Source organism: Mytilus galloprovincialis, chromosome 14 (genome assembly GCF_965363235.1).
Source record: "Mytilus galloprovincialis chromosome 14, xbMytGall1.hap1.1, whole genome shotgun sequence".
Classification (NCBI taxonomy): Eukaryota; Metazoa; Mollusca; class Bivalvia; order Mytilida; family Mytilidae; genus Mytilus; species Mytilus galloprovincialis.
Genome location: NC_134851.1, coordinates 37357602 through 37369907, shown reverse-complemented (window position 1 = coordinate 37369907; position 12306 = coordinate 37357602). Strand labels below are relative to the sequence as shown.

Here is a 12306-nt window from a genome sequence, read left to right as displayed (position 1 = left end):
GACCCTTTCGGGATACGATAATTCTTTTTTCGAATTTCGGGACCTCTGGATTTCGTGTTTTTAAGCTCGGGATTTCGGGATCAGTACCCCTCCTACCCTCCCTCATAATTTGACTTTCATGTGTCACGTTTACAAAAAATACGCCTCGACAATCCCGAGTCCCGCTCAGACCCCCCTTATAGGTACATAATGAATAGTTTACTATGTAGTCAGTAGTCGCGGGTCAAATACACATGTATATACTTTTAGACGACCTTAGATTCATTTCACAGCGAAAATACTCATTAATATTGAACATTTTAGATCACTTCACATTTAGATTTTATAACTTTTAAAATTAAGACCATATAGATTTAAGATCATTTAATCGAAAGATTATAATTTGCCAATGCGCAACTGTAACCAGGTACTGCATTTTTTTTTTTTTTTTGCATCCGTCAAGAAACAGTTAAAAGTGCCGGGAATAGAAAAGCAAGTTAAACTTCTCATCTGGACTTTTTAATAAGTCTGTATACCGGACCTCCTCTCTATTTTGGGATTGAAAAAAAATCTAAAGTTAAAAATGCGGTTTTGAGTCTATTTCTTCTTTTTAATTTGGTAACACGTTAAGCCATTAGTGACACTAATATGGTATATTACCAATAATAAGGCCATATATTTCGGTGTGTAGAAATACCGCAAAAGACTTCTTAGTGCACTAAGAAGAAAGTTTTTGCACTAAAACGATGTTTTAAGATCACAGCGTACATGAATATAAGAGGATATGATTAAATACCTCAAATCTATAAAGTAAGGTATCAATAGATTTTGTAATTTTGAAGTTAAATGACTTTTTAATCAACGCCTGCCACTCGCCACGTGACCAACGGTTTATTGCAGATTCCCGAATCATCATGTTCAATCAACCTAATCCAATAAACAATTGTCTTTTGATCGTTACTTATTGATTAATCAATGGTTGTTAACCTAACGGTTTAGCGTGGTATAAATTCAAGTTTATGAAAGAAAAATAAAAAATAAATTTTGTGTTTTAAAACTTTGCCTTTGTTATATATATTTAGTTTTTAAGGAAATTGCTATGCAAGCTTTTTTTTTATTTAAAGAACCCTATTTTGAGATTAAAATTGAGAAACAAATGCTTTTGATATTTCATTTCCTTACTAACAACACAAGAGTTTACATACTATCATTATTCCTTGAAAGACATTTGAGAGTATGTGGTGTCCATGGGGTTCTTCAAAATCCGATTACAGAAGTAATATTTAGAAAAACTCCAAGAGGTAAAATTATTTTACGTTTTAAAAAGAGAATTATATCATAAATCATAACTGTCTTCTATGAACGACAACTTTAAACTGGTGTCAATGCTTTTTTTTTAACAATTCATCTTTATTTCAACAATTGAAGATGAATACCATTTTATTTTATAATGTAATAAGCACTATGGGCAGGCGCGGATCCAGAGCTTGAAGTGGGGGTTTGGGGGAGGGGTTATGTGAGAAATGTTTAAAACACTAGAGAAGTTTTCATGTTATACCAAACCATATGTTTTTCAAGAAATGGCACACTTTTTGTTCATCCGGCATATGGTTACTCTAAATAAAATTTTAAGTATTAATTTTATAAGTTTAATTATTTGATTACAGATCGTATCTACCCGTTTTGCAATTGTTGTATCACTCTAAGGGAGGCTAATAAAGATATATATATAATAAAATATAGAGATAGCAGCCTTGGATTGTCTTAATTAAATCCTTTGGTCCTCTAATTATCAAGTTACCCTCTGGCCAATGTTATTATGACTTGTGTATATTTAAAGAAGTGTAGCGACAACGTGTCACTCTATTCAGTGCTAGATATTCAAATTATAGTAAAGATAACATTAAAACAAGAAATGGTTAATACAAAAAATATTTTAAGATTTTCAACCGGGGGTTGGCTCGCTTTAACCCCCTAAATCCGCTAATGATGTGGGAGAACTAAATTATTTAGTTAACTTAATCATATGACTCTTAAGCCCGTTCTGCCATTATTAAGAAACGCTAAAGAACGGAAATGTATGATTTTAAGATTTGGAAATAAATGAAATTGGTGTCACAAATGGTATGTCTGCTTGTATTTAAAATATTTTATAAATAGATATAATGCAGGGGCGGATACAGGATTTGACGTTAGGGGGGCGCAGAATAAAATTTCGAAAATTTTTTTGAGGTTAAAATTATCAAAGTTATTGAAATATTCTTCTAGAGTGGGTGCAATGTAGATAGATATCTTGCCAAGCGAAGTGTGGCGAGAAACATTTGTGGTAAAATGAGCGAGAAATTAAAGTTTCAATCTAAAACCGCATAATTTAAATGACAATCTACATTAACCATAATTAACAAAAAATCTATTAGTTTCTGTTCATTGACTACCTCTATATATTTACCAGAAAACGGGACTGAACAAAAGTAGAATAGAAACAATTCTGAGTACACAAACTGATTCTCCATATAAAAAAAAGTGAGACGAAGCAAATGACGATAGCTCATCTGACCAATATAAGGTATTGAAAACGAAAATGATTACTGCATGGTACAATTTATTTGTCAATTCATGATACGTGTTTTTATTTTTGTTCTATTTTCGGAGGTCGTGCTAGACTTTTTACATACTGTAAAACGAACAAAAATGGCCGCTAACCACTAAAATCAAAATGAGATCCTTAAACAATTCATTGTGCTTATTTTCTTGGGATCCCATGTAATACGGTAGTACCTACGGGTTTGGGCCTTGACCGTTTATGCATGCTTCGGCAAAATTTACATGTTGCAAGTGAGAAATCATGTATGGTCACAGAGATATTAAATAATGAGTCAAATTAGCAAACTAACCTCTCGCTTGAATCATAATCTTTATCTTTCCTTAAGAAAGAATCTAACTTACACTGCTTTCTTGGTATGATGAAATAACCAACCGGTTACCCAAATAGCGGGTAGGGCTCCCACCTTCTTCATGGTAAAGTGATGTAGGGATGTTTTTGAACTTCGATTATCAAAGAAATTGTTTATTAAAACTGCAACTAGAATGTCACAATTTTTTTATGCTAACTGCTAAAAGCCTATGATATTTGTCATCAGACGCAGTACCGCTTTTGACACCTTCCTTTGAAGTGTAACATGTTTATAGAACTTAAATAAACAACAGGTCAGTTGATTAGTAATCACGTTAAATGATTCTGTTAAATTACTGTTTTATATAGTAATACTTGTTTGAATGTTACGACAGATTGAATGCGACGACATTAGCTTTCGTCGGATACTTTATTACGTCCGGACAACCCATGCTTTGCAAATTTTAAGGGTGGGGGGGGGGGGGCGCACGCCCGCCACGCCCCCGCCTAAATCCGCCCCTGTTATGCTCATATACATAATTATTAACGGTTGTTTTACTTCGCTTATTTATAGCATTTAACAAATAACTTCGTATTCTTATTTTCGGCATCAAATAAAAATAATGGAATAAATATATTTTAAAAGACAAGGAAAGTGAATTAAAAAATATATACAACAAAAATAAGCGAAAGGAGATGTGGTACGGCTGTCAATGAAACACCTATCCACAAAAGTTAAAAATGAAGAAGATGTCAGAAATAAATTGGTCATAATTTATTTACAGTCTAAAACATCGAGGGCATAGGACATTTGAGCGAAAAAGAAAAAAGCACATAGGGTCATTTGAGCGCCGACTTCATAGGACATTTGAGCGCCGGGATATTAACCTTACCTGAGTTTTCAGACAGGACATTTGAGCGAAATTTTCCCTGATAATTTAGCTCCAGACGAAGTAGCCGACTCATTTCATGCCCATTATAACGAGCAGTTCTATCACAGTCATCCATCAATTTATACTTTCCTTGACACTATTATCAAATTGCAATCTGTGACTTACATAAAAATTCGGAGTTTGAACATTGATGCACCGCAGAGCCGAACAGAAAAGGAGAAGGAACAGAATCTCCGGGATTTGCATTCGAAATACTGCCAGCAGGAAATTACGAGGGATTTTTATGTCAGAAGCCTGGGATATAAGTTCCAAGCCCGAACAGACTTGTAAATAATGCCGTTGCCGAGTTTTATGTTTTATGACAGTGCTTTGTTTTTAGTGCTTTGTTTACAATTAAAAGATGTTTTAATCTTTTTGTTGGTAAACTCCTGTTTTATGACTGTGCTTTGTTTTTAGTGCTTTGTTTTTTACAATTAAAATATGTTTTAATCTTTTTGTTGGTAAACTCCTCATTTAATGAACTATATTCGTAAGAAAATGTGGTATGATTGCCAATAAGACAATTCTCTATCCAAGACTTGTTTTCGCTCAAATGTCCTACGCTTATTCTTATTTTCGCTCAAATGTCCTAAAATTTAGGCGCTCAAATGTCCTATACTTTGGCGCTCAAACGTCCTTTTTTTTTCGCTCAAATGTCCTGTCAATGCGCTCAAATGTCCATTGCCGAACATCGAAGGGACTAAACATCAACCTATACATATTTATACTTGTAATGCATTTGTATATAAACATCGAATCAGAAATATGTTCCTTTCCTAAACATGTTTAAAAACATTGCTGTGATAGTTATCAAAAGTACCAGGATTATAATTTAGTACGCCAGACGCGCGTTTCGTCTACACAAGACTCATCAGTAACGCTCAAATCGAAATATTGATAAATGGCATAGTTCTTAACATTAGAAAAATGAATGAAGTATTGGCAACTGGACGTTAAGCAACCAAATATCAATCCTCACTGTTCCGTGAAGTGTTCACAATTATTTGTCTTTTAAAAATTAAAAGGATGAAAAATTCCCAAACTGAAAAGAGTTGAAAATACGCTATTAATTTAGAAGTAAAAAATATAGCAGACAGAATAAAGACGGCAAAAACAAACAAATGAAAAAAAAAATAGAGAACAATTTGAAATACCATATACATGTTTAATCAGTATACTAGTAGATCACTGGCCAAGGTTGAGCGAACATGAATTGCTATCGATTATACTAAAGGTGACAATCAACTTTTTGAGGCACGTGTCGAGAAAACATTAGAAAAAATATAATTTAAAATTATGAAAGGAGTAGGTCCGGTAAGGACCGATTTTGGCCTCAAATTTCAGGTTCATCTGACGAAAGATTTTGACCACTTTTGAAACACTTAAGTGTCTATTTTATTTGATTCTATTAGTGTATGTGGAAGATTTTCACTGATTTTGTCATTAAAAGCTCAATTAAATATGAAAAATCCACCAAATATGCCGGAAAATGTCACTTTTCAGATGGTTTTTGCAATTTAGCATGACTTTATGGTGCTTGTACCCGATATATGTGCCATGTATTGTCAAAAACAGCCCATATTTATGTAGCAGAAGCATTTTACTGTCCAAAAAATAACTAAAAGTTTACTTTTAACAATTTTGTAAAACTGCTATATTTTGGGGCCAAAAAGGTGTCTTACCGGACCTTCTCCTTTTACAAAGTCTATTTCTATATGCCATATCCTTTGTGACAGTTGTATCATTCCATCAGGTCCTTAGTGCACATTTTTGTTCTCAGTGCACTAAGGAGGTCCTTTGCGGTGTTTCTACGGACCCCATATATTTGAAGCTGTTCAAAATTCTGTACATTATAGGTACGTGTATCAGATCGGACAATAATTTTCATATATATAAAAAGAATTACTGTATAAGTTATCTAGTATGAAATATGTCCACTGGACCGACCGTGCAAGTGCTATATATATTATATCATGTATATAGCCAGTCAAAAAGATGTGGTATGATTGCCAATGAGACAACTATCCACAAAAGACCAAAATGACACAAACATTAACAACTATAGGTCACACAAGGTCGTTAAAAACTTCCATTTGTTGTTGTCCACTTTCCACTGAAATTGCCTCCGATGCTACAAAGAAAATTTGTTTAATGTCATCTGTTGCAATATATGCTAAGTACTACACGTGGACAGGATGTTCCCCAGAAAATAAGTTATACACACCCCGATATAACTCCGAGGGTACACGCTACTGTCGTATGGAAAATTACTGGGTCACCTGTAAGATGGTAATCAGCCATGCAACTAATTAGGTTACTGACCATGTCACTTCAATTTAAAAAGTTTATCGTTAGATATCAAAATGATAAATTCATTTTAATTAAAAATTTAAGAACTAAAGGATTTATCATTATAATGAAGTGAAATAATTCAACCAAATCGTATATAGATTATATCAAGGATTTTCTTACTATACAAATCCTTGATTATATACATATTTTTTTTTATCTATGCCGGAAAGAATTGAAAAACTGTATTTATAATTTTTGATTTGTTTTATAGAAATCTGTGTAGGTCTCATGAAATGGAACTCACGCAACGCATGCCTAATTAAGATTTATAAATTTATTGAAAAATATAACAAAAATTTAGTTTTGATATTAAATTAAAGTTACCTTTCCGCGCTGTAATTTATTTGATATGACATGAATCAAGCAATTTTTGTTGAGGGATTTATGGGTTTGTCCATACAACGTATAAAAAAAGAAGTGTATGTTATTAGTATTTCACATGCCTTGTTTTCGCCTTGAAGCTCATTATTCAGAGTGTTTCAGACAAGATGATGAAAATAACGTGCAAGATACTTTTTTCGATCATCGTGAAGAGACAATTTTAATTCCCATTCCTCGATGCACTCTACCCCTGATGAATTGTATATTTATAATTCCTCGTGCTTTTAATTAGCCCCCCCCCCCCCCTTTCGTGGTTACCGTTATGCCAACAAATACCCGGGGCTTGATTTACATGTAACAGGGGCGGATGCAGGAATTTTCGAAAGGGGGGGGGGGGGTGCAAAACATATGTCCCGATACAAATGCATTGATCGGCAAAAATAAAGGGGGTGGTGCGCACCCCCGGAACCCCCCCCCCCCCTGGATCCGCCACTGTGTAAAATCATGGGCGGATCCAGCCATAATAAAGGGGGTTCCAACTACATGTCTCCATTAAATAAGGGGTGTCTAAGCATACCTAAGTGTCAAAAGAGAGTTTTTCCCGACCTATTCACATATTTTTAAGGTTCCTATATACAAGGTGATAGGACGTTCGGTTCCGTTGGAATAGGTTACCTTTTCACGCTATGCCTTAAAACTTTTCCTGATGCACAGGTACCTATTCCAACGGAACGTCCTATCACCTTGTATATAGGAATTAACTTGAGAGGATTCCCGAGATTATCATTTATGCAATGCTTGCTCACAAAATGCTAGGGGAGGCCAACCCCGGATTCCATCCCCTTCGACCCGCCACAGAATACAGATATAATTGATAATTGTTATTTAAAAGTCATATACTATAGTACTAGAACCGAACACCTGTTTTGGGATATATATATACATACACCACATCTTCCTATGTCTATATAGCTGATTTACCGTAAATAACTGCGAGAAAATGAATAATACACAAGTTGATAATTGTCTCTTCTCTGCTAATTTTAATGTGCATGCAATATTCACTCTGATTTACTTGTGAGACCACCGACACTAATAATAATTACCTACAAAATAATAGGTGCTCCTTTACTGGGAAGAACATTTCGGATCCGATCAATTTATTGGTTCCATTCCCCCATTCTACACTTCTCCTTAGAAAAAATGCCTTGCAATGCGTCATAATTATCTGGACTACTAACTTACTTCCATATAACTTCGAAAACAGACTATATCTATTTCACTGGATGAGATTGGGCTCACAGATTTTTTAATGGATTGGTAATTTTATTTAAAGCACAAGTTTACAAAGCAAGATTAATCACATTTTTCACCCGGCCTACACATCAAATGGTTGCCTCCTTACTGACTTACACCTACACAAGCTAAACAAACATGTGACAACTCTTCACCAATGACCTGAGTGAAAGGTTGACGGGGGGATCCAGAACTTTTCATTGGGGGGGGGGGGTTCAGATGGGGGATGCTTGCCTCAGTCATGTTTCTGTGATTCCCTATATAATCAACAAAATTTTTCACACAAAAAGGGGGGCAGGGATTTCTCCTTAATAAGAAATCTCTATTTTCAGCATAAGCTCATATAAATTTGCCTTTTGAAGAACTGAAATAAATATGAGACGGCTAATGATTTTTCAGATGCTTTACATTAAAATACATCCATGTGACATTCACAATTATATATAGATCCAAATTTAAAAAGCTATTTTTTTCAATATTTAAATAATGTAGGATCAAATCTTGATACATGTATGTAGTTGAAACTGTTAGCTTTAAACATGTTAAACATTAAAAAATGAACACCCAAAGTTTAAACCACGTTTAAACATATAAGAATGACCATGTAGTCTTTATTAATGTATGCTGTTGCTATGAAACTAGGTCATTGTAGGTAAACTGTCATCTATTCCCTTAAATCTTTGTTCCCAGTCACCCCAAGTTTGATTTAAATTAGTCAAATATATATCTACTCTATTAGGTCTCTAGTTTGGATAGTTAATAACTTGCAAATTAAAATCATACTCCTCCCAAATTTATTTCTTTAAATATTATGGATGAAATACATGTAGCAAGTAAGGGATGAAATTAAATTGGATGAAATGTGGCATTTTTTTTTTGATAAAGTAGTATGTCTGATGTTGTCAAACTTAATTATAGACCCTTAAGGGGCGGATCCAGTCATTTAAAAAAGGGGTGGGGGTGGGATTCTAACCCAGGACAATAGGGGAAGGGGGGGGGGTCCAATTACATGTCCCTATTTAAATGCATTGATAATCCGAAAAAAGGGGGGTTCCAATCCCTTGAACCCCTCTCTGGATCTGTGCCTGCCCTTTAAAAATAAAATTATCCTTATTTTGAGTTAAAGCTTATAGATTTTTCTATAATGCTTCTCAGGGGCGGATCCATCCATTTTAAAAGGGGGTCCCAACCAAGAGCAAAGAGGGGTTCCAACTATATCTCCCATTCAAATGCATTGCTCGGTAAAAGAAAAGGATTCCAACCCTCGAATCTATGGTCAGGTTGTTGTCTCTTTGACACATTCCCTTTTTCCATTCTCAATTTTATCATGTAGTCGTCGTTGTCCCAGGACATTTAGTTTTCGCTTAATTACTTTAGTACAAGTAATAGAAATCTATGAAATTCAAACACAAGGTTTGTGACCAGAGTTTTGGTTCAGAGTTTAGGAATTACATGAATTAGGGGCCAATAGGGGCTAATAGTAAACTTTGTTTGATTTTATAGAAAATTGAATTATTGGAGTTCTTTGATATGCCAAATCTAACTGTGTATTTAGATTCCTAGTTTTTTGGTCCTGTTTAAATTGGTCTACCTTAAGGTCCAAAGGGTCCAAAATTTAACTTATTTTGATTTTAACAATATTTAAATTCTTGGTGTTCAGATTAATATGCTGAATCTGAATATTTACTTAGATTTTTTTATTATGGGCCCAAATTTCATGTTGGTCCAAATCGGGGTCCAAAATTTTACTTTGTTTGATTTCAACAAAAATTGATTATATGAGGCTCTTTGATATGCTGAATCTAACCATTCATTAAGGTTTTTGATATTTTGGCCCGTTATCAAATTGGTCCACATTGAGTTCTAAAAGGTCCAAAATTTAACTTTATTTGATTTCACCAAAAAATGAATTATTGGGGTTCTTTGATCATGTTGATATGCTGCATCTAACCATGTATTGAGATTTTGAATATTGGACCATTTTAGAGGTTAATTGTCAATTTAAAATTTTTAAGTACTTGGACCATTCTGTGTCAGAAACCTATGCTGCATCAACTATTGAATCACAATCCAAATCTAAAATTCAGAGTTTATCGAGCTTGAATGTTGTGTCCATACTTGCCCCAACTGTTCTGGGTTCAACCTGTACGTTTGTGTCAAGCTGAGCCATGCATAGCATTTTTATTGGTTATTTATATATTAATTTGAAATTTTGACAAGTGAGACACATACAGATTATACTGTTAACAATATTTCAGAGTTTAACGTAGTCAAGCGAAACAAATTTTAGAAGAATAGTTGAATCATGTCTTTGTTGTCAAATGAAAAATTAGTACGAACACAAAGAAAAAGTATGGGAATGTTTGTTTTTTAAACTATTGACCAGGGTGAAAGTCTTTGAAAGTCATGACTGGCAAAAAGTTTGTGAAATGAAATAGCACAAATATTCCATTCTTTTTAAATATAACTGAATATAAAGAAAAACACAAACTGATGTTTTATAATTGTTTTTACCCTTTTTATGTTTTATAGGACAAGAAATATAGAAAAATAATGAAAAATATAAACAGTTACAATAGAAATGAGCGCAAAACAAGATAAACAGAATACAACAAGGCCTAAATGGTAAGACCACTACTATATACTGTAAATTCAGATTTTTCAGGGAATGGACAACTTATTGTGATTACAAAAAAAATCTGCATAAAGATCTATATAGTTACATGATATATATATATATATATATATGTTTCTGTTTTTGCGATACTCACCCAGTCACATTATTCGCATTACTAAAAAGTTTTGATAATTTCTGAATTACAGTAATAAAAGAAATTGCCTTTGAATGATGACTCATATAAAAATAAGAAAATGTGGTATGGTAAATGAGTGACTTATCCACCAGAGTTCAATGAAGCGGATGCAAGAAATTAAAGGCCAATCATGGGCCTGCCTTCAATAATGAGAAAACACTTCCTTTATAGGTCATCCATTAAAGATCTCAACATATAAAGATTTAAACAATCCAATTTAGTTCAACATGTTCAAAGTCAATAACAATTAATAAAAAAAAATCATGCCTAATATAAAATATTGTTTGTTTCTCCAATCCTGACCGACCCTGCAAAAATGGCCCTACTCATAAAATTTTATTGTCAAAACTAAGCCAAATATTATTTTATTCATTTCTGATTTTCGGGCTTGCCGGATCATCCGATAATATTCAGGCTTTTGGGGAAAATAAAATTATTTACCTACCTAACTACCCACACCTGGCTTGTCAGAATAGGGATTAGGGAAAAAACAATATATTAATTTAGGCCTCATGTCTGTGAGCACTCAACCTGACCATAATATAGGACAGTGGTTCAAATATTAACACAACATATGAACATTCTATAACAACTATTGCAAGTGGCTCAACTTTAAATATCACTGCAAGGCACTAAACAACGAATATTAAATCTTGGACACAAAGCACTGAAATAAGAGAACTCATAAGCATGACAAGTAAGAATATCAAATGAAAGTTTCTCAAAATGTTCATTAAAACATGATAAAATAAGCTTATTTATATTGCTGTTTTTTTCTCCATTTATAACATTTTTTTTTTATTTTGTGTATTTATAGGTCAGATATCTTGGTTTTTATGATCATCAACAGGTCCTGCAGGTCTATACTGAAGAGGAAACTTAATTGTTAATACTTTTCTACATAATGTGCTAATTGGATTATTAATGTGAAATGAACTCAACTGTGTGTTTTTCTGGAAAAAGAAATAGAAAAAATCCTACAAAATTGCTATAAACAAAATGGAGTACTATCAAAGAACACAATTGTGTAAAATGTAACAACCTACATTCATATTAACTGATGGATTATGGAGAAATTAAGAAAAAAAATAGTATCTTTGTCATGTTTGTTGTCGAAATAAACACCTGCTTTATCCATTCATGTACATGGCTCCATCATATCAAATATACAAAGAAGATGTTTGAAGAACATATGTTGCCAAAATTTATTCAACCAATTGAAGGAAGATGTCTTGTGGATTGAATTATTTATGCACTGAACAGTTATGTAGGGCGTCGAATACACAGCAGCTGAAACAAAAGACAAGTTAATTTGACATGAAAAGTGTTTATTTGATTTAATATGCAAATATGATCACAATATTAATAACATCACAAATGGCATGATATTCATAGCGTTTTGCTTATTATTGTATTGTCTTAAACATGCTAAACAGTCAGCCTTTTGTTTTTGTATGTTTAATACTCACCATGAAAATTTGTATTACAGTATTAAAGTTTTAATTATCTTTTGTATCAATAATTCAGTCTAGGAGAAAATATATTAATACTGTTTGTACTGTTATAAAATTTCCATAGAGGAAAAACATTTCCTTAAGGGAAATTTGATGTTCAGAAATTTCCCTAGAGGAAATTTGAAGATCAATGATTTCCTTAGAGGAAAATTGTTGTCTTGAATTTTCCTCCAAGGAAAAGTGTTTGTCAAAAATTTCCTCACAGG

General features: G+C 33.3%; 1 protein-coding gene and 1 long non-coding RNA gene across 4 annotated transcripts in view; one reads left to right on the top strand and one right to left on the bottom strand.

The window, feature by feature from the left end:
- LOC143058904 (solute carrier organic anion transporter family member 4A1-like) overlaps positions 1 to 12306 on the bottom strand; it is a 70568-nt gene that overhangs the window by 40919 nt on the left and 17343 nt on the right. The gene's annotated exons all lie outside the window — the stretch shown is intronic.
- On the top strand, positions 7420 to 12094 carry LOC143058906 (uncharacterized). Its single transcript, XR_012973283.1, has 3 exons — positions 7420 to 7797; positions 10306 to 10398; positions 11404 to 12094. It is a non-coding gene; the product is annotated as an uncharacterized LOC143058906 (long non-coding RNA).